The sequence below is a fragment of the Panthera leo genome, chromosome A1 (assembly GCF_018350215.1).
Source record: "Panthera leo isolate Ple1 chromosome A1, P.leo_Ple1_pat1.1, whole genome shotgun sequence".
NCBI classification, from domain to species: domain Eukaryota; kingdom Metazoa; phylum Chordata; class Mammalia; order Carnivora; family Felidae; genus Panthera; species Panthera leo.
The window spans coordinates 112126548-112139349 of NC_056679.1; the positions used below are offsets into that span (position 1 = coordinate 112126548).

Genomic DNA, 12802 nt, shown 5'->3' on the forward strand with positions numbered 1-12802 from the left:
CTTGATATTTAAGAGTCTCTGATGTTTTATCCCCTTCTTGTTTTTATATTCTTTTTGCTTCCCTTCCCTTATGTTCATCTGTTTGGTACCTTAAATTCCACAAATGAGTGAAGTCATAGGATATTTGTCTTTCTCTGACTGACTTATTTTGCTTAGCATAATACACTATTTCCATCCACGTAGTTGCAAATGGCAAGATGTCATTCTTTTTGATTGCCAAGTAATATTCCATTGTGTATATATACCACGTTTTCTTTATCCATTCACCCATCGATGGACATTTGGGCTCTTTCCATACTTCAGCTATTGCCGATAGCGCTGCTGTAAACATTGGGGTGCATGCGTCCCTTCGAAACAGCACACCTGCATACCTTGGATAAATACCTAGTAGTGCAATTGCTGGGTCGTAGGGTAGTTCTATTTTTAATATTTTGAGGAACCTCCATACTGTTTTCCAGAGTGGCTGCACCAGTTTGCATTCCCACCAGCAGTCAGAGTCTGAGTTTTTAAACAAAAGCTCCCCCAACTACTAGATGGGCCCCTACCACCTTCAGCTATTTCAGAAAGTGGTTTGGGGTTGGGTAGAGAAGAAGAAAACAGAAGTCCCAGAGTCACCCTGCACTTGTGGGGGAGGGGACAGAGAAGGGAGCCCACTCTGCCTTCACCCAGAGAAGGGGCATTGAGGCTTCTCTGGTCTTGGGCCTGGGGCAGGAGCCTAGAAGGGGTGTAGCTGCTCCATAGCTAGGCTTGCCCTGGCCTTGGCCCTGGGCATGATGCACCAAAAGAGTCAGAAGGCTGTGCCCCTACTACCTTATTATGTTCTTCTATGAAGAAGGGTAGGAGGGGGTGAGGAAAGCCTGTATCCTCAGGATAGAAAATAGGAGATGTGAAAACAGAAGAGTTTAAAGTCAAAGGAAATGTTGCTCTGATGGCCTGGTTCCTGGCTCCATCGAGCTGAGGACACAGAGAAGGTCCCTGAGACTCAGCAACTCAGCAAGGCCCAGGCACGGACCAGAGACAGTGGATCGAATGGCTGGACTGAGCAGCTTCCCCATTCTTCCCTCTCCCAGGGGGGCTCATCGCCCCCCTCCACAGCAGTGATGGATATGGCAGTGATGGAACAGATGGCCGTCCCCGGAGAGGCAAAAGGGAAGAGAAACCTCTGGCTCATTGAAGGAGGAGGCTTAGGCTGGGAGCAAAGCTCACGGAGAGAGACAGTTCCCTCTCTAGCATTTTTATCACTGGGGACCTTACCTCAGTGATCCCCCTAGAACAGGCTGGGGACCTTGCCTCAGTGATCCCCTAGAACAGGCTGGGGGCCCTAGTAAGGTGGCTGTGCCAGGACAGACAGGAAAAATGGTGCGGGTAAGAACTGGGGTGGCAAAGCTGTCTCACCCTGGGCGACCTCAGACAAGCCCTCTGTCAGTGTGTGAAATGAAGCTAATGCCACCACCAGGCACCCTCAGGCCCAGGAACATCAAAAGAGCCTCACTCAGACCAGGGCTGGGCCTTTCTTGCCCATGCCTCTGCCCTCAGAGCTTTTCAGGAATCTCTTACTACTATTATGTGGATGCTGAGGCCCAAAAAAGGGAAGAGTTTTTTTTTTTTTTTTTTTAAACGATATTTTTCTTACTGTTATTTTTGACCTCGGAAATATCTGAGGGCTCTAGGTGCTAAGTGCGGAGACTTAAGGAAGTGAATCAGGTTGGGTGATATACGTGTGTTGGGGTGGGGGGGGTAGGTGGTCTTTTCCCTTGGAGGATGTGATAACATAGGAAAGGGGACAAGATGACACTTGGTTTAGGTGAGACTGTAAACTGCGGTAGTCCTAGACTTACAGCGTAAAAAAAAAAAAAAAATCTCCAAGCCGCTCTAGCGAGTTACTGAAAAGCCGTCCCTAGAGGCAGTGCTCCAAGGCCAGTGCCAGTCTCCCTCATCCCTCCAGGAGCCCACTGGTCTTCTCATACTTCAGAGTCAGTCTGTGGGAAGGCCACTTCCCCCTGGAGCCCTGGATCCTGATACCCTGCAAACTAGCCCCTCTGTGCCCCTCTCCCTCCTACTGCCCCATTCTCTTAGTGGACAGACACTCAGAACTGGGAAAGACAGAGCCCCAGACAGAAACCACAGGCCCATCTCTGCGTGGCCTTTGACAGGGTGAGTGACCAGACAGGTCCTTTCTCTGCTTCCCATCTCAGGGTGTCTGGCTCACTGGGGGGCCAGTCACTATGCCTGAGAGGATGAGGGTAAGGGTGAGGTGGGTGCAAGGCAGGGCCAGGAACCCCAATAAAGCAATCACAGAACATACACTAGGCACCTACCTGCTGGCTTTGGATTCTACCTGCCTGGCTCCCAGTTGAAGTTTACAAGGAAAATTTTAAACTTTTAAAAACTTCCTGAGCTGCACCCTACATCATATCAAGATATAAAAATACGGGTGTCTGGGTGGCTCAGTCCGTTGAGCCTCAGACTCTTGATTTTGGCTCAGGTCATGATCTCATGGATGTGGGTTTGAGCTCGGGGTTCAGCTCTCCTCTGGCAGCGTGGAGCCTGCTTGGGATTCTCACCATTATCTGTCTCTCTCAAAATAAAAAAAAAAAATAATAGTAATAAATTTTTTAAAAGTTAAAAAAAGATATAAAAATACTCCCAGATCCCATGTTAAATTTAATTTTTCTATGAGTATAAAGTTAGGTTGATTTACAGTTGACTAATTAACGATGTTATATATACAGACATTTAAATGTTTATTAATTTCAATTTTGCTGGAGTTGGGTTATTTTGTTTTTCAGAGATAGTAATTTTTTTCAAGTTTCAAGCATTTCCTTAGGCCTGTGATAAAGCCCGAGGCTTTGTGCTTCTGTTTTGTGGGGTTGTGGCTGCAGGGGGATTGTGGGGGGAGACAGCCTGTCCCCCTCCGCCAGCCTCCGCAGGCCCTTAGGGAGGCGCCAGATTGTGTGGGCGGCGTCGCCTGGGGATGGTGGGATGTGGCTCCCACCCGGCTGAGGGCAGGGGAGTCTTACGGGCACGCCGGGGAAACTCGGCCCAAGTGGCCCCCCTCCCCTCCCCCAGGCCGGGGAGGAGTCCGCCGAGAGCTCTCCAATTGGAGAGCCTTTCATCTCTTTGTTTTTACAGTGATTAACCGGTCCGAGCGCGCTCCAAGCGTGGCTCCAGGCAGCGCAGGGGGAGGGGAGCGCAGGGCAGGGCCAGGAAGGGAGGGAGGGGCTCTGGGCTTTGTCGCTTTATGGGTACTGTGCTGCCATAGCAATGGGGCTTTCTATGGCCTGACTTTCATTCGATTCCATTAAAAAGCCTGTCTGCTCAGTCTCGCGAACGGAGAGGGCGTTCCGTCTTCTCCAGTCTTGCCCTGCGCCCCTCGCCCTTGGGGACAGTAGGGCGCAGACTGGGCTAGATCGCCGGACCCGCAGGGGTGCGGGGATGGCGAGCCGAGGACTTGATTTTGGGCACACAGCACCCTTCCCCGGGTCGCCAAAGGTGGGAGGCTAGCCTCGCGCTCCGGCGCCCCCGGGAGCCCCTTCCTCTCCAGGGGCGTTGGGGCTGGAGGGAGGCACGCAGTTCAGCCCTAGTCCGGCAGGAGGGAGGCCAGGGCACCTGCCGGTCGCTCCACCTCTGCATGCATTTCACACTTTCTATCCTGTTAGGCGTCCGCACTCCTATGCCTATGCGGACTTTTTCCCCTCTGGTTTTTATGTCATGTGGATTTAATCTAGTTAGACGATTTTCTGCTTAAAATTGCATTGTTAACAGCAATTGTTTAAAAGTGGACCGAGAGCCTAGGCGCCCAATCTTTGAACCGGGCGGGTTTTGCATGCCTCTGCTCGGTGCACGAATCGGCCAGCACGGATCCGAGAGAGGAGGGGGAGGGCGACATAGAACAATCCTCGAGCTTTCTTGCTCTTGAGCCTTCAGGGCCTTTCCCCCAAGCGCAAACAGATGCAAATGTCTCTGCAAACATTTCACAAAGCTATAAAGAGAGAGGCGGCCTCTCCAAGCCTCAATAGCCTTTTAAACTCAGTCCAATTGCCCCTAAGTAGAGGTAAAGGGTCCGCACGCATTTTTTCACTTTGGCTGGAAGCGGGGGTGTAAGAAGAGACGGCCTTGTGGGAGCGGGGGCTAAATAAGGGCTCCTCTGGTGCAATGGTTTGTGCCGTCTACCCCAGCTGCCGCGCACGAAGACAGGCTAGAGGGTGCAGTGGCTCTGGGGACCCCAGCACCTCGGGCCGTCCAGGACCGCGATGCCGAGGAAGCTGGTGCCTCGAGAATGCGCTCCCGGAGGGGGCGCGGGTCCTTTCAGGCCCACAAAGGCCGCGCTAAATCGCGGCGTGCACAATAGCATGAAAGGGCGCGCTCAGGCCCTTCAGCAACAAAGTGGGATCACACCGCTCCAAGGGGACTGATAAGCTTTTAACTAGTAGGCACGACGGCGTCGCCTCGCCCTTTGTGCGTGCCGCGCCGCGATGAGAGCGGGTGTGTACCCTCCTGGCCCCTGGGGGTAACGGGAACTCTGCCTTCCGCGTCCCTCAGAAATCCAGGGGCAGCCGGGAGCGCATAGCACCAGGCTTTTCCTTCCCACCTCTCCAGCAGAAGCTCCTGAGGCCTGCGGGTGCAGTCCCTAGCTCGCCCCAAACCCATGCGTCCCGCGCGCCCATGTGGGCCTCGCGGGCTTAGAGGCTTGGGCACTTCTTCATCCCTCCGAAGACCGCATGAAGACTTCGGGATCTTAGACCTGAGGAGGGAGTAGCTCCAGCAAAAGACTCCAGCGTGGGTGCGAACTCAGCTGCTGGTCCCCAGCATGTAGCCAAGTGGCCACCGCCTCCAGTCTAAGGCCTTCCCTCTCATACACCGCTGGCAAAATGTGCCCTGGGCGCGCTGGGCGGCTGAGCCCCTGCAGGCACCCGCCCGGAATGGCCCTTCTCTCCTTCGCCTTCTTCCCGCACTGTGCGACCTAACATACCATCTATGTTTGTTGAGGCTGGGTGGTGGGTGGTGGGTGGGTGGTGGTTGCGGTGCGTTTGGGGGAATTGTGATCGCCGAACTTCCGGCCTGGTGGTCTCAGTGACAGAAATCAAATTATACATTAGGTGTAGTCCCAGAGAGTCACCAACCTTTCATACCTCAGCTGGGGTCGGTTTAATCCAATCGCTGGGGCAGGAAGAAATGATCGCCCTGTGGAAGGACAGGAACGTTCGGGCTTCAGTGGCAAGCCTGGGGGCATTTGAGTCTGTGGGTGTCTCTGAACCGGATCAGTCCCTAAAGTGTACTTTGAGGGCATGGGCCATATCTCACTCCTCACAGGCAGTGGCCCTTAGGGATGTTCCCTGGGTGTCGGGTGGAACAAATGAATGAGTTGCATGGAAGGGCTCAGGGCAGGAAGTCTCCAAATGTCCAGCAGTGAGAGATTTTGGAATTTTGAGTGCCAAGGAAGGAGAAGCCCTCTCTTGATGTCACCCCTCATCCCCCCACCTTCCACCCCGCACATTCTCACACAGCAGCCTTCTCTGCTGCCAGGCCCCTTTCCCTCTGCCTTGGTGTCACTTTCACTTGTCTTCATTTGCTATGTCAGCCCCGGGCTGTCACTTTCTGGAAGTAGCGGATCCCAGCCCCAGACCTGATCCAAACATGCCTCTCTTAAAGCTGGTGTTTTGTGTGTGGCCAACAGCACTTTCCTTCACCTCAAAGGCCTGGGCGGCCTTTGAATGCCCCCCAAAATCGTGGTGGCAGCGGGGGTGCTTACCTAGATCATAGGCTGGCTAATGTTGGCCCCCATTATTTCCTGAGGCTTTCTTTGGGCAACCTCCTTTAACATCAGTGGTGCCAAGCCCCTGAGCTGGTACCAGTGTTTATCCCCATGGTACAGATGAGAACTTCCAGGCCTAGAGTTGCTGTCGCATGTCAAACAATGACAGAGTCAGGATTTGAACCTTGGCAATTGGTTCCAAAGCCCAGGTTCTATTGCGAGTTTGTTACAAACCGAGCGTCTTTCTCCTCTAACTCCACCCCCACCCGTGGTACTAGAGACCAATTCTCCAGGCTGGGGGACGCAGCCTCCCTCCCAAGAGGCGCGTCCCGGTCGCCCTGGGCAGGTGCAGGGCCCAGGCGGGCGCGTAGGGCGGGGCGGGGGCGTTATCTCCTGACCGATGGCGGCCTGCACATCTGTTTATCTGTGAAGCCGCGCTGGATTGGATTTCTCGATGTTTATCTCCCTCCGAGGAGCAGTGCGCTGGGGCCGCGGAGCGCGCAGCTGCGAACCCGGCCGTGATTGACAGGTCGGGAACCTGGCCTTCCGCCCCTTTCCGTGTGGGTGCGGGAGCCTCCTCGGCCCACTGCTCCCCCTGATCCTGATCAGAGAAAGCGCTGCAGGTGAGCGTGCCGGCAGCCAGGTGCCTCTGGGTTCCCCGGTCTGTCAGCGCGCCGGCTAGGTCTCTCCTTCGTTAAGGACCCCTTAGCTGAGCCAGAGGGACAGTGTTGATTTAGCGATGTAGATTGGGGACAGAGGTTGGAGTTGAGGGGCGATGGGCAGTGAATAGATGGAGGAAATCCCAATGAGTGCATTTCCTAACCTGTCAGGTAGGCAGCGTCAGGGAACTGAGGGAAGGTCCTCAGAAGTGCCCTCTGCTCCCGATTGCCTGGGGTGAAGAGGGAGGCCCCATGTGGGGAAAGGGGACTGTGAGGCCACAAGTACTTCCAAGTGAGGCCACTTCAGGAGGCTACAAAGGTCAGCGAAGCTGAAGATTTGACCATTTAGCTACCTTTCTTGGCCATACCCCCACCCATTCAGGTCACCTCCCATGGTCTTTTGTTATTGCAGTTTGTAGTTCTATGTACGGATCAACGGTGTGGTCACGTGACTGATGGGGGAGGCTGGGTCAGTGCTGAGGCACCCTGGCTTATTACATGAGTGTCAGCATGTAATTTAAATTGGTGATTTAATGCTTTGGCTCTCTCCCACTCTAACCTCTTTTTTTTTTTTTTTTTTTCCTTCCCCTCCCCCATGGGTTTCTGTTATGTTTCTCAGGATCCACTGTTAAAAACTGAGAACAAACTGAGGGTTGATGGGGGGTGGGAGGGAGGGCAGGGTGGGTGATGGGTATTGAGGAGGGCACCTTTTGGGATGAGCACTGGGTGTTGTATGGAAACCAATTTGACAGTAAATTTCATATATTAAAAAATAAAAAAATAATAATAAATTGGTGATTTAAATTCCCCTGTCCCAGTGGCTACCTAATAGATGTGATCTGTCCCTCTAAAGTTTATTTCAATTCCCTCACTTCATCTACCACTTAGCTTCCCATTTTCACTGTCCAGCCCCCTTGAGAGGGGGATTACTGAGTACCCCTTGTGCTGCTGATGTTAGGGACAGATTAGCACATCGGTTACAGCCCATACCCATCCCTTGCAGTAGAGGTCTGGGGTCTTGAGCGACAAGAGATAGGACAGTCAGTGTGAGAAGTGCACACTCTACCTGGGTTGCTTGCTAAGGACTCAAAGTCTACAGAGAGCACCGGCTGTTCTTACTGGCTGTGTGGGTGGCCCTGTATGTTCACTGATGACATTCAGACACCTGGATTTATCATTTCACGCAGACTCTACTGAGCCAGCTAGTGGCAGTAACCCCAAAATAAATTGAAGTGTTGTCATGGGCAAACGGATACTGGGTGACTCCACACGGGACACATGTCCACCTCTCCTGGCAGAATGGGCAGTGATTCTCTGGGCTGGAGGGCCAATGCATTGTTCTAGAGTGCCAGGAAATAGAGATAGGACTGTTGTTAGCAACCTCAATTGCCCTTCTAGCCCTGCACCAGACTGGCTGTCTAATGGCATGAGGCGTGGGACTGGTCCACAAATGCCGTCTTGTTGGTTTCCTCACTGTTTATGCTGCCCTGTGGAAGCAGACGATGGTTCTCACGAACCTTTACTGAACCAGAAACCAGAACATCCATGGAAGCCCACAAGGAACAGAAAACCAGGGTTCATACAGTGAGGGATGAGATGGCCCAAGTCTATGAGTGTTTCTCTACTGAGTGTTAGCCTCTCTTTTCCAGAAGCCACCAGAGACTCAGACCCGGTTCTCTGTAGCCAGAAGCTCTGCTGGGAGATCTCAAGAGCAGAGAAGGCCTCACCTGAGCTCTCTTTCTGGTCACTGAGTCAAGTTCAGGATATTGTAAAACAAAGCCTGTTTCGAGACATGACTGGTTAGGGCTGATTCAGGCTTCGAGACATGGATTCTGTTTTCCTTTTGTGAGTTAGAACAGTCACCATTAAAGTTGTCATCCACCATGACAGAGGCCAAGACAGGCAGAGGGAGGGCCTCATCCTCCCAGTTACTTTGGACAGGTGGAAGTTAATCCATTCTTTCTGAAACAAATCATTATGTCCCTGAAGAGACACTGATGGCCTCTCACCACCACGAGGAGGCTTAAAAGGTTTTCCCTCTAAGAGCCAGGTCATGAACATCTTGAGGTGAAGTCAGGAATGGAAGGAATTTAACCATCCACAGTTGCTGGCCAGCTGCCAGGGGAGAGCCCTGGAGCCTTGTTTGGGAAACAGACTCTATGGGTGGCTTAGCTGAAGAGAAGAGAGCAACAGAGTGGCTGGGAAGAGGGCATTGGGGAAGGACTGAGGAGTGGACGTAGAGCCTTCTCTGCCCCCTGGAGCCTTGAGAATATTTGCTTTTAGAGAAAGAGGCATGGGAATTGTCCTGACCATAACTCCCAGCCCTACGGAGAGCTGAAGGCAGGGCTTAAGGCGCCATGGGCAAAGGCTCCCGAGGGGTGTCCTGGAGAATCTGGGCAGAGACTCCCTCGTTCTGGTTGCTGGTGCAGCTCTCCCACACCTCTGGGTCACCTCCATTATTTAGGCCACAGCACTGGTTGGTCAGGCTGCTGCTGCTCCCTCTTCTTCCCTTACTCTCCCCCTCCCCCCCCCCCCCCCCCCCCCCCCCCGCCCATTGTAATAGACCCTCCATCTGACAAACTCCTAACATTTAGAATAAAGAGATAAGGGCTGGACCTTTAAGGAAGAGGCTTCTCTTTTCTAACTATTTAGCCTATCTAACTATTTCTAACTCTTTTCTAACTATTTAGCTGCCCTGATGAATCATTAAGATTCCCTTGGTGTGGGGCTGCACAGACACAAATCCCTCCCCACACTGTACTGCTCTGACGTGACCAGGGGTTCAGGTCTCCCTGCCTCGCCCCTCCAGGACACAGGGCTGGAGCAGCCCCTCTGTCCCACACAGAGGCCCCTGGAGGCCTGCCTCAGATCTGGGGATGGAGGCCTGGAGAAGCAGCAGGCCAATTTCATTGGCTGACCTGAGAGGCTGGGGAGGTCTCCCTGCAGAGGGCCTGGGCGGGCTGGTGGCCTGGGGACCTTGGGAGGTCCCTGACAGTGAAGTCTAATTTCTTTTTTCCTTATGTGGTCAAGGGGTAGTTGAAGATTGAGGTGAAAGTTCTCTAAGCACATGACAGGCACTTGGCCTGGTTTTTCCTTTCAGGGTCCTCAGAACTTCTGCTAAGTCTGACACACAGCAGGTGCTGAGAAACAACCAGCAGAATGATGGAGCAGCTATAGGAGTGAGGAATCAGAGAAGAGAGAGACCCCTTCACAGAGTTTTATTACCTGGGGCTCTGACATCATGTCCTAGGTAGGTTGTAGCCTTTTGTGTCTTTAGAAGACTTTTCTTTCTTTTTTTTTAATGTTTGTTTATTTTTGAGAGAGAGACAGAGTGTGACTGGGGGAGGAGCAGAGAGAGAGGGAGACACAGAATCTGAAGGAGACTCCAGGCTCCAAGCTGTCAGCACAGAGCCCGATGCAGGGCTCAAACTCACGAACTGGGAGATTATGACCTGAGCTGAAGTCGGATGCTTACTGACTGAGCCACCCAAGTGCCCCTTTAGAAGACATTTCTAGAAAACTGCACACATCAGATAGTTGTAAATTGGAAACTTGGAGTTGTCCTAGATTTCTAGAAACTTGGTAAGGAGTGTGAAAGTCCTTACCTGAGTGGCCTCTGGGAGATAATTAGGTCATAAAGGTGGAGTGCTCATGAATGGGATTAGTGCCCTTATAAAAGAGACCCCAGAGAGCTCCCTCAATCCCTCTGCGAGATGAGGACATGGTGAGAGGTTGCAACTGAGGAAGAGGGCTCTCACCAGAACCAGACTGTGCTGGCATGCCAATCTCAGACTTTCTGCCTCCAGAGCTGTGAGGAATAAATATCTGTTGTTTATAAGCCACCCAGTCAATGGTTGTTCAAGGAGGTCATCGAAAGGACATGACCACCGGGTGACCATTGAGCTGGGCCCGGACAGTCAGAGGCTCCTTACCTCCTACTCTGGCCTTGGAATGTGCATTCTACACACCCACTGTTCCTGTGCTAGGAGCCACATCAAGGACACAGCCTTGAGAGAGTAATGTATTATTGAGACCACCTTGGACCGAACCCCATTAAAGCCTATATATAAACTCTTCAGATTCTAACAGGAGGGCATTGAGATTTACTGTTCTTGTGGCCACCTGAGATAAGCCTGATATGTAAATTCCCTTGCTTGTTAAAATTGCCATCTACCAATCTTTCCTTGGGCTCTCTTTGCTGCCCTTGTCCAGGGACCAGTTTCAAATTTCACCCGGGGAGTTCTGGAGGTTCCCAAGCGACAGTAGTAGTTGGAGCTGACAGTGACAAGGATGCAGGCAAGATGCCGCTTGAAGGGGTGACTGGGATAAGAGGATGTGCTTTCAGGATGGCTCACTCACAAGGATGGCAGGTTAGTGCAGGCTGTTGGCAAGGGCCTCCGTTTCTCGCCTTGCGGACCTCTTCATTGGGCTGCTTGAGTGTCCTCAAGACAGAGTAGCTGGCTTCCCCCAAAGCAAGCGTTTCAAGAGAGACCAAGGAAAACCTGCACTGTCTTTTCCGCCCTCCCCTCGGAAGTCGTATGCCATCACGTCCACGACATCTGGGGGCACTACACAGGGCATGAGTAATGGGAGCTGAGGATGGTCGGGGGCCTCTGGGAGGCTGGCTGTCACACCTTATAATGTAGTCTATACCTTCTTAGGTATCGCCCGCGGTGTTCATGGTTACTCTTTCTCCATTAGCTCTCTGAGACCAGGGATCTTTGTCCTTTTGACTTCGCACGTGTCCACGTGTCCACGTGTCTGCCACATAGAGGCACTCAACAGATAGTTATTAAATTGTAGTTAGCGTGAATGGAATTCTTTTCCCAGGGCCTGAAGGGGGTGAGGGAGGTGGTAGTCGGTGCCTCTGACTTATGTTTGTAAAACAAAAATCTCCTGCCTCTCACTGTCACGTGTTGGGTCTGTGGGCTTTTTGTTGTCGTTGTTGTTAAAGTAAGGCCCACCTGTATTTCAAGGTAGCTAGCGAGAAAGGGTTATGGGCACATGACTCTTCTGCTTCGAGGGAAACAAAATGAAAGGAAGCCTCTTCATCTCTTTATGCTGTAGTTTTCCTCATGGGAGACATGGAATATTGCTGGGTATTTTTAAGGATTAAATGACACAATGAATGCAAAGTACATCTTAAGCAGTAAGCTCTCAAAAATCGTGTTAATATCACTTGAACCTCGGAGGTGGTTGACTCTTAAGACAGACTGCAGGAGAAGTGGAGAAACTCTCTCAGGTGCTTCAGCGCTGCCTGGATAACGCCTCAGGTGTGTGTCCTGGCCAGAAGCACCTGTGCACACCCATGCTGAGATTCCCGGAACCACCCAGGAACGTTCCTGGGTGAGTTGAGGGGGTAATGGGGTCCTTCAGTCACATCCTTCAGTCAGATCCTACTAGTTGCTGGCCCTGGGCTTACACGCAGCACAACCCTTGGCCTCAGGGGACTCACCATCTAGGGGAGGGGCACATAGGTGGGCCAGTAGTCCTGGGACAGTGTGGTCAGTGCAGTGTAGAGACAAGTCCTAGAGGCTGGGGGTACAAAGGGATTCAGAGTCAGCCTTATAGAGGTGGTGAGCTTTGGGGCTGCGTGGGAGTTGGAGGGTCTGAAAGACATGAGGTGGGGGAAGAGAATGTCCCAGCATAGGAAATGGATAAAAGCCGGAAGTCCCAGAAAACAGGGTATGGGGGGGCCCATGTGGAGGCATAAAGAGAGATGACACTGGGGAGGTGAAGAGGTGAACGGTCTGGAATTTTATCGTGTAGGGTTTTTATTTTGTGGCCCTAGCGAGACTTAAAGAATGAGGTTGTCAGACCTGTTTGAAAGCCCATGGGTGGGCTTCTGGAGGACAGAATGGGTGAGACCCGAGGCAGGGAGATGGGAGAGGATGCTCGTGCAGGGACCCTGAGGCAAAAGGTAGGAATCCCAGCTTGCAGGACTGCACGGGGCCTGGCCCAGAGACCCTCCAGTCTGATCTGCAGGTCCCTTCCCTGGGGTCTGCCCAGTGACTGCTCATGGAGGAGGCCTTGGGTGACCACGTCACTACGTGACAGCAGAGAACAAGGGGTGGGGGGCTTTGATCTGCTGCCCTTTCAACTCTGTACTGCTTCCACTGGAAAAGAGGGGACTTGTTTCAAAAGAGCTCCACCAACTCTCTTTCCCCTTTTCTCCCATTGGAAATGTAACGAAAGCCTTGTCAGTAAGTCTTTATGTTCTCCCAGCACTTCTGCTATGCCTGGCTCAGTGTACCCTCGGGGTAAAGACAGTGGTTGCATTTATTTCCCCTGAAGACTAGAGCCTGCCCACCCATCTTTGCTTCCTCAACAACTTGTAGCACAGGGTCTAGCCCTTTTGGTGGAGGCCCAGTAAGCCGATGATGTTGGC

General features: G+C 52.4%; 1 long non-coding RNA gene across 1 annotated transcript in view; it reads left to right on the forward strand.

The window, feature by feature from the left end:
- The window catches only part of LOC122217958, a 61838-nt gene that overhangs the window by 36341 nt on the left and 12695 nt on the right, over nt 1–12802 (forward strand). The window contains exon 2 of the long non-coding RNA XR_006201781.1: nt 9515–9664. This is a non-coding gene — a long non-coding RNA (uncharacterized LOC122217958). The remainder of the gene's footprint in view (nt 1–9514; nt 9665–12802) is intronic.